The sequence below is a fragment of the Molossus molossus genome, unplaced genomic scaffold, assembly GCF_014108415.1.
Source record: "Molossus molossus isolate mMolMol1 unplaced genomic scaffold, mMolMol1.p scaffold_m16_p_3, whole genome shotgun sequence".
In the NCBI taxonomy this organism is placed as follows: domain Eukaryota; kingdom Metazoa; phylum Chordata; class Mammalia; order Chiroptera; family Molossidae; genus Molossus; species Molossus molossus.
Window position 1 is genome coordinate 57945344 of NW_023425366.1, and position 7881 is coordinate 57953224.

A 7881-nucleotide genomic window follows, 5' to 3' on the forward strand; every position below is an offset into this window, starting at 1 on the left:
TGAGGAACCTGTAGAAGTGCATCGGCAGCTGGCCTGTCTCTGCCTCCTGCAGAGATCTCCTAAGCCTCTGAAGCCCAGAGGGGAGACACGGTATGCCTCTTCCCGCGAATCTGTACAGAGAATAGTGAGTCTATCTAAGACCATTTAAACAATTTTGTGGTAAAGCGGTGTGATAATGGACATTTATTTCTATGTTGAATTTTGTCTCTTCTTTAAAAACAGGCCCAGTAGGAAAAAAGGAGGGATTGATAGGAACACACCAGTGTCTTCCCAAGAAACAAGGGGAGACGTATTCCACTGTAAAGGATCTCCCACCGGATAAATGCTGATACCCGGATAACTGGCGCTCAGAGCATACAACATAGAGTGGGAGGATCGAGCTAGAAAGAGGCAGCCCAACACCTGGGTCGCATATTACAGGAAGCAAAGACCTGAGTGTCCCAACACTTCTTCAACCATGAGAGAATTTAAAAATATCAAGAATTCATTTGAATTCTGAAAATAAGCACAAAATAGTTCAGATTGTATGAATTATTTTGTGCTTATTAAACTTCAATGCAAACAATAAATCTAATAAAATTATTACAAAGACCCCTGGCCAGTTTGGTTCAGAGGTTAGAGCATCGGCCTGTGGATTGAGTGGTCTCGGTTTTGATTCCCGGTCAAAGGCACATACCTGGGTTGTGGGTTCAATGCTTGGCCCTGGTCAGGGTTGTGCAGGAAGCAACCAATCAATATGTCTCTGTCACACTGATGTTTCTCTCTCTCTCTTCCTCTCTCTCTCCCTCTGGTCCATTCTATCTAAAAGAAAAAAATCAATGGAAAAGTATCCTCAGGTGAGGATGAAAAACAACAAAAAATTATTACAAAGAGGAATGCTTTTTGTCTAGTATAATTAATTGTTTTCCTAAATTTCACTTCATCGTTGCTATGTCAAGGGAAGTTTGATTCTCTCTTAAATAAATGGTCAAATGCACTATAATTGTATCTCTTAGGATGAATAGGGAGTTGGTTATGCATTGACGAGCTTCCTCACAAAATTAGATCAACATAAGGAATCTAAACTTTATATCTTATTTTTCTTTTTTGGAACATCACCTAATTACAATTTTATCAACTAAATTTTCTGCTCAGTTTGTTTCTTCCGTCATCTGCAGAGTTAAATGCACAATAAGCATTACCAGCTCCTCTCACTTTGTACATTTTCCTCCTCACTTACTCCGAGCTCTGCTTACGTTTCCTCAGGCAGCTTGCACTGATTCTTACACTGTGAGAATCTTTCTCTCTCCGGTAATACATTCATTCGTTCGTTCATTTACTCTTTTGTGCATTACAAAAATATTACTGTATCATATGCTCTATCTCAGATAGTATACTAAGAAGTTCATTCTATTTTATTTTTAAGGCCTGTGAAATACTAAGATATATTGGCTTTTTTTTTCAATCCTCACCCGAGGATATTTTTCTATTTATCTTCAGATAGAGTGGGAGGGAGGGAGAGAGAAGGAGAGAGAGAAAAACATCAATGTGAGAGAGATACACTGACTGGTTGCCTTCCACACGACCCTGAGCAAGGCTGGGGACAAACTGCAACCAAGGTACATGCCCTTGACCGGAATCGAATCTGTGACACATTGGTCTGCGGGCCAACGCTCTAACCGCTGAGCTAAACCGTCCAGGGCGAGATATATTGTTTTACTAGTACTCTTATATATCCCAAATATTCTAGTAACTTCTTAATCTCGACTAAATTCACCAGCATACAGCCCTCACACTCCACATATACACCCATAACATTGGTCTGCCAAGACTACATACGCCCTGAGCGCATCTGATATTGGAACGCATTTAGCTCTAGACACTATGAACAACACAGTTTCATAAGGAAGCCGAAGCCCGCACATTCCTGGTAAGTCTTCTTTATAAATATCTACCTAATATAGTATTTAAAATAAAAATTCACACTAAATCCTCTACTGTGTTAAGGCAAGCCACATACAGAAGTAAAATGGACCTACTAGAACACAATAAGGGGTGGTGAAAAATTGGAAAATGCATGCCCAATCTAAAGGGCATAGCAACTACCCAACTGCAGTCAACTGTTGCCCTGTGGGACTACGGGCCCAGCAGGGCCAGTCTTCAATTTTTCAACACCTGAAATTTAATACAGAATATCCCAGTTTTTACCATGCAGGCCTAACTCAACATTTCTGCAAATCAAATAAAGTAAGCATACTTCTAGTGATTAGATTTATTTTTGAAAATTAAAAAAAATATTCTATTTAAATAATTAAAATAATTTAAAAATAGGTTATTGATATAAGCAGCTTTACTATCAAATTACATCAAATAGAAAAGTTTAGGTCAAATATTTTAATCTACCTTTTTTTTGGACAAGTAAAAAAATGAAAATAATAAAATTAGTTAGAAACACATTTTTTAAAAAAATCTATATAAAAATAAAAAAATATTCTGCAGAAAAAATATTAAATAATTATAATTAAATAATAAAACAGGAAGAATATTTTCCAGTGATGATTGAATGGCATATACACTAATGGAAATGTTCATTGCTTCCACCTTCCAAAAAGCAATTTGGCAGTATAGATGAGGGACTTTAAAAATAAATATAAGCATTGACCTAGTAAAATAATTTCTAAGAATTTACCTATAGGGGTTTATTTAATATATTTTTATATATGATTATAATTCAGTGGCAAGGATGGTTATTCTACAATACTTATTATATCAAACATAATATGCATCACATTATTTTTTATATCTAATATTCTAAATAAGTTAAATGTCCAGCATTAAATAAATGTTAAGTAACCTTAACTAATTCAATAAAAATAGTTTTATATTCTTCATAATATGAGGTTTTAATTAATTTTTAAGACATTAAGGTGAATGCTTAGGTTTAATCTAATTTTTTTTTTTTTATGCTAGAAAAATTCACCCATGATCCACCACTACTTCTTAATGACTACTAACATTTTGGAATATGCATTTCCAGAATGTATTCTAAATGTATATATATATACTATCTTCTCCTTCCTTTTCTATCTTTATCCTCTTTTCTCTATCATTATACATTAATCAATGTATCATTGATTTATTTATGGTTCATTACATATTTAAAAGTATTTTAAAATGATTATATAGCCTTCTTTTGTATGACAAAAACAACACAATCATCCAATCTTGTATTGATTAGTTTTGAAGTTGTCTGAAGTTTTTGTTATTGTTGATTATCTCACTGTTATAGACAATGCTATAGCAAACAGGCTTGTAAATATATCTTTATAAACTCTAGCAATTATTTGTTTAGGCAAAATTCTTACTGGAGAGGTTTCTGGGGGAAAAAAAAAGCATGCATATTTTAAATTCCAGCAGATAGCCCAGAAAATTTGTACCAAGTTAACCTTTCACCAGTAGTGCACCAGATTACCCATTTTCCCCAAAAAATTAGATATGAGCAGGCTTTTTGTGTTATGCAAATCTTAAAGTAAAAAAAAAAAAAAAAACAAAACCCATATTTTCCTGTGTTACTCTGACTACTAGTAAGGTTAAACATCTCCACCTGTTTTCCACCCATAACTTTCACCTATCTGAATTACTTATTATATTCTATGCCCATTTCTCATTGTGAGATTTTTTTTACATAATTTCATAGAAGTTTTAAATTAATATAATAGAGATATGTTTTCTTAAGTATTTCTTAATATTCTCTCTGTTATTTTCTTTTAACTTTGTTGAACAGAAGTTTTAACTATTTTATGTAATTTATCAGCCTTTTCATTTATGTTTGATATTGTTTGATATTGTGCCACTGTGTGTACAAAATTAGTGAAAAAATTTAGATTAAAATTTTACTCCTGATCCTTGTGTATTTCATATAACAATGTATTCATATTTATATAGATCATCAAATGTGTATTAAAAAGAAACAGAGTATATGCATATATACCTTCTTTTGCATACATTCAGTATTTAAAACCACTTAAGAGAGGCAATATTATTTTTATATTTAGAAGAAACACTAAACATATTCAGAACTGAATGGAGGGTTGTCCAGACATTACCATTTTGTCATATGTCCCTGCACTTTCCCAACCCCGACAAATCTCCCCAAAGCCTCTTACTGTCCATAGATTGACAATGTTGGTTTATCTGAAAATCACTGTAATTTTTGCTTCACTGTTCAGCTGTGCATTCTAACACTTAATTATATTTACTTCATACATAAAAAAAACAAACAAAAAAAAAACTGAATGAAGGTGGACAGGAGTACTATGTTGTTATTTTTAATCCATTTTTTTCTTCTTGCTTGCATTAATGGGCAAGTGCTAGACCTAGATACAGATTTTGTGGGACCTAAAGCTTATATGATGTAGCTGTCCCTCTCTTCAAAACATAAAGCTATTTTTATTTTAAAAGCAATAAAATATATGATGCTCAGTATGTAAGCTTACATGATAATATGAAGGTTTCATGTAACAGTAATCAGTTTTAGTTCATATAAACCTTCTGTTATTCAGGGCTTATTTTTATACCAGTATTGGACTCTAGCATCAGTCATTCAGCACTTCTGTAGGTCTTGATAAGCCCATGGTTTTCTATTTCTTTTTGAGCTAAATCTTGATGAAACAGATGATAATCTGAGGCTTGCTTGCTATATTGTGAAAATCCTTCTGTGCTTGTAATAACGACTTCATCTCTCCTCTACCAAAAACACGTGTCAAGAGTGGATAAATGTAACTCTTTTCCAATGCAAATTAACATATTTATTAACTAAAACTTATATAAATTACTAATTTATACAATTATACTATCTTTATAATAACATATTAATGGATAATTTATATGAAGTACTCACTTATTTTAATGTAAAGAATATACCAAGGCTTCCAGTAAAATTTGTTTTTTTCTATTTTCAAAGATAAAGAAAAGCAATGCACTTTGAAATTAAAAGACAAGTAAATAAAATAATACACCCCTAATAGAACTGGCCTAGTGTAATTCTCTGATTATATATTTCATAGTTTATGTTATGCGTGATTGTTTAGAAACACGATGTTACCAATCTGTGAGATACTGTAGCCAGTGTGGCCTGCAGACTATTGTTGTTCAGTTTATCTCATTTTTAATATGGATTTGTGGGCTCTTAGGGCTATCAGCTATCCTATGAAAAGACCCTCTTTTGTTACTTCCCTTTGTCATTAAATTCTTGTTTCCAATCCATCAGCACATTTTTTTTTTTTTTTTTTTTTTATTGAGTTCCTATTCTGCTCAAAGCAAAACTCTGAGGAAAAGGCAACAAAATACAAGGATCACAACTTGTTCTTTAAAAGCTCATAGTCTGTGTGTAGGTGGAGGAGCAATAACATTTTAAGATAATTGGAAACATTTATAAAAGTAGTTCAGCAATAAATATGGAGGGTTTCATTGTTGTCATTTTGTTGCTGTTGTTTGTGGGTTTTATCAAGAGTAAAATAAAACAGTTTCAGAGTCCAGAGATGAGAGAGGAGATAGGGTAGGGAGGGATACACTACATGTATCTGTAACATGGTTGGAAGTGCAGACTGTATACAGAAAGAAACCAGAAGAAAACACCAAGTTCTGGACGACTCAGAAAGAAATCCATCGCTGAAAACGTTTGGTGAAGGCTGAGCTATTAAAAATTTAAAAATGTGTATGAACATGTATTAGTTGGTATTTATATCTTTAACTTGTAGGTAACCAAAATCTCAACCTAAACAGGAATTTCTTCTTTATGTGATTAAAATCCAGGGATCGTTCACAACCCAGACATGGGTTACAAGCACTGACTTTCCCCTTCTCTTGGTTCTGCCTGCCACAAGTATACCCCATGTGGAGGAAAGATAGCTACAGACGTTTCAGCCTGTATGATGCAGTTAGAGTATACTCGGACATCTCTTCTTCCATCAGTCTGAACAAAATCCCAGTCCTCACGGTCAATGTTCTAAATCAAGGCTATCCTCTCAACCAATCTCTGTTGCAGGGGAAGGAAATGCACAGTGTGGCTAAGGCCTGGGTCACATACACCCTCCCCAAACAGGAGATGGAACCAGCCCACCAAGGCCCATGGACTAAAAGTTGGGGCAGGCCACACCCCACAAGGAAGATAAAAGAAGCTGAAACAGTTTTTAGATGATTAAAAAGTAGTAGTCTTTTATCACATGAGGCAAGATAATTATCAGTTGGGGCATTATGGGGCTGCATCTTTAATATTTTTATAATTCATATAGTTGTATGTTTTGTATGAACTTATGGAAAAATGTTAATAAGATAGTCAAAGTACTTAAAGAAGGGATTTCAGTGTTTCGAAAAGTGTTGGGAAATAAGCACAAATGTAAAATGTTTTTTTAAAAAATCCGTGGGATAATTTAATAGTAAGTATAAAAATTTTTAACACTGCTTCAATATTTTGCCTAATAAATTCATGTTTTGAAATTAATTTTAAGGGAAAAATTAGTCACACACAGATGGACAAATTTATACTTACTGAACATATCAAAAATGAGAAAAATCATTAAATGATTAAAATAATTAGTAATTTTTCTTATATCCATATTGTCAAATGCTTTGAAGCTGTTGACTATTTTAATTTGTATTGGTTCATATAAGAGGCACAAAATAAATCAGGCTTAAAAAAGAGTACGTGTATTTGCATTTATATATAAAAATGCTTACAGAAAGTTTGGCAGTACAGGCACATGAATCAAGAGATAAAAACTTGGTTATATCTATATTATTGAATTAAAGGCAGTTTTTCTTTCTACTTAGCAATATTTTCTACTTTGTAAAATAAAACACTTGCAATTTTAAAGTAAATAATGATAGAAAGAGGGACTGGAAAACATCCTCACTTTTTAGTTACAAAGTAAAAGATAATTTTAATGACATAAAACGTTTGATGCCAGAATAGTTTGTGCAATTTAATTTTACTTCTTTAAAATATATGAGAAATATGGTATTTCAGTCTCAAAAAAAGTGATTTGGCCTCATGTGTTTGTGTATATATGTGTATACACATATATTTATGCATATATCATATGTGCACGACTCCCCCTTTAAAACATTTTTTCAGATTTCATGTTACACTGTTAGTTTTAAGCAAAGGTCAGCTTTTTCTTCCAATGAGCAAATCAATGAATTGCATAAAGTATATTAAATGGATCACTGCCATTCTACTTCAGAAATTTAACTGTATATATGTCAAAAGACCTTGCAATTGCAAATAAGAGAATTACTAACATCAAAAGACCTTCAGTCACACATCACTCAGCTTGAAATCAAACACCTGATATCAGTATAAGAAGACTTTGAAAGGTTTATTGCAGGCCAGTGCCAATATATTACAGAGTGAAACCTTCATCACATTTCCAAATATTTATAATAACTGACATAAAAAGAAAGTACAGCTTCCTAAATGCAGGTATCGCTCGTTTAAAATGGAAATATAACTTAAAGAGGTGGGTGAGAATCACAGAACTTCTAATCTGGGATAAGTCTTAGAGAAAATCCCATTTAAACTCTGTATTTTAGAAAAACTAGCAAAGTGACTCACGGAAACCTCCAGCTCAGGTAAGGAAGATTCAGGATCAGTTCACCTGACTCACTGCTCTTTGCTTTTGCTGTCATGCTATGCTGCTAAAGCAACCACAAATGAGCCCAGAATTTGTTGGATTTTTCTCATTGTGGGTCTGTAAAAACAATAACTTGATTTGTGGTATCAAGGAAAAGGCATTGTTCCCTTTGAGTCAAACTGATCTTTCCCACAAGTTGTCAACTATGTAAACGGAGCATGTTGGTCATGTTCCCTGGGCCTTGCTGCCCCATCTGTTAAATGAGATG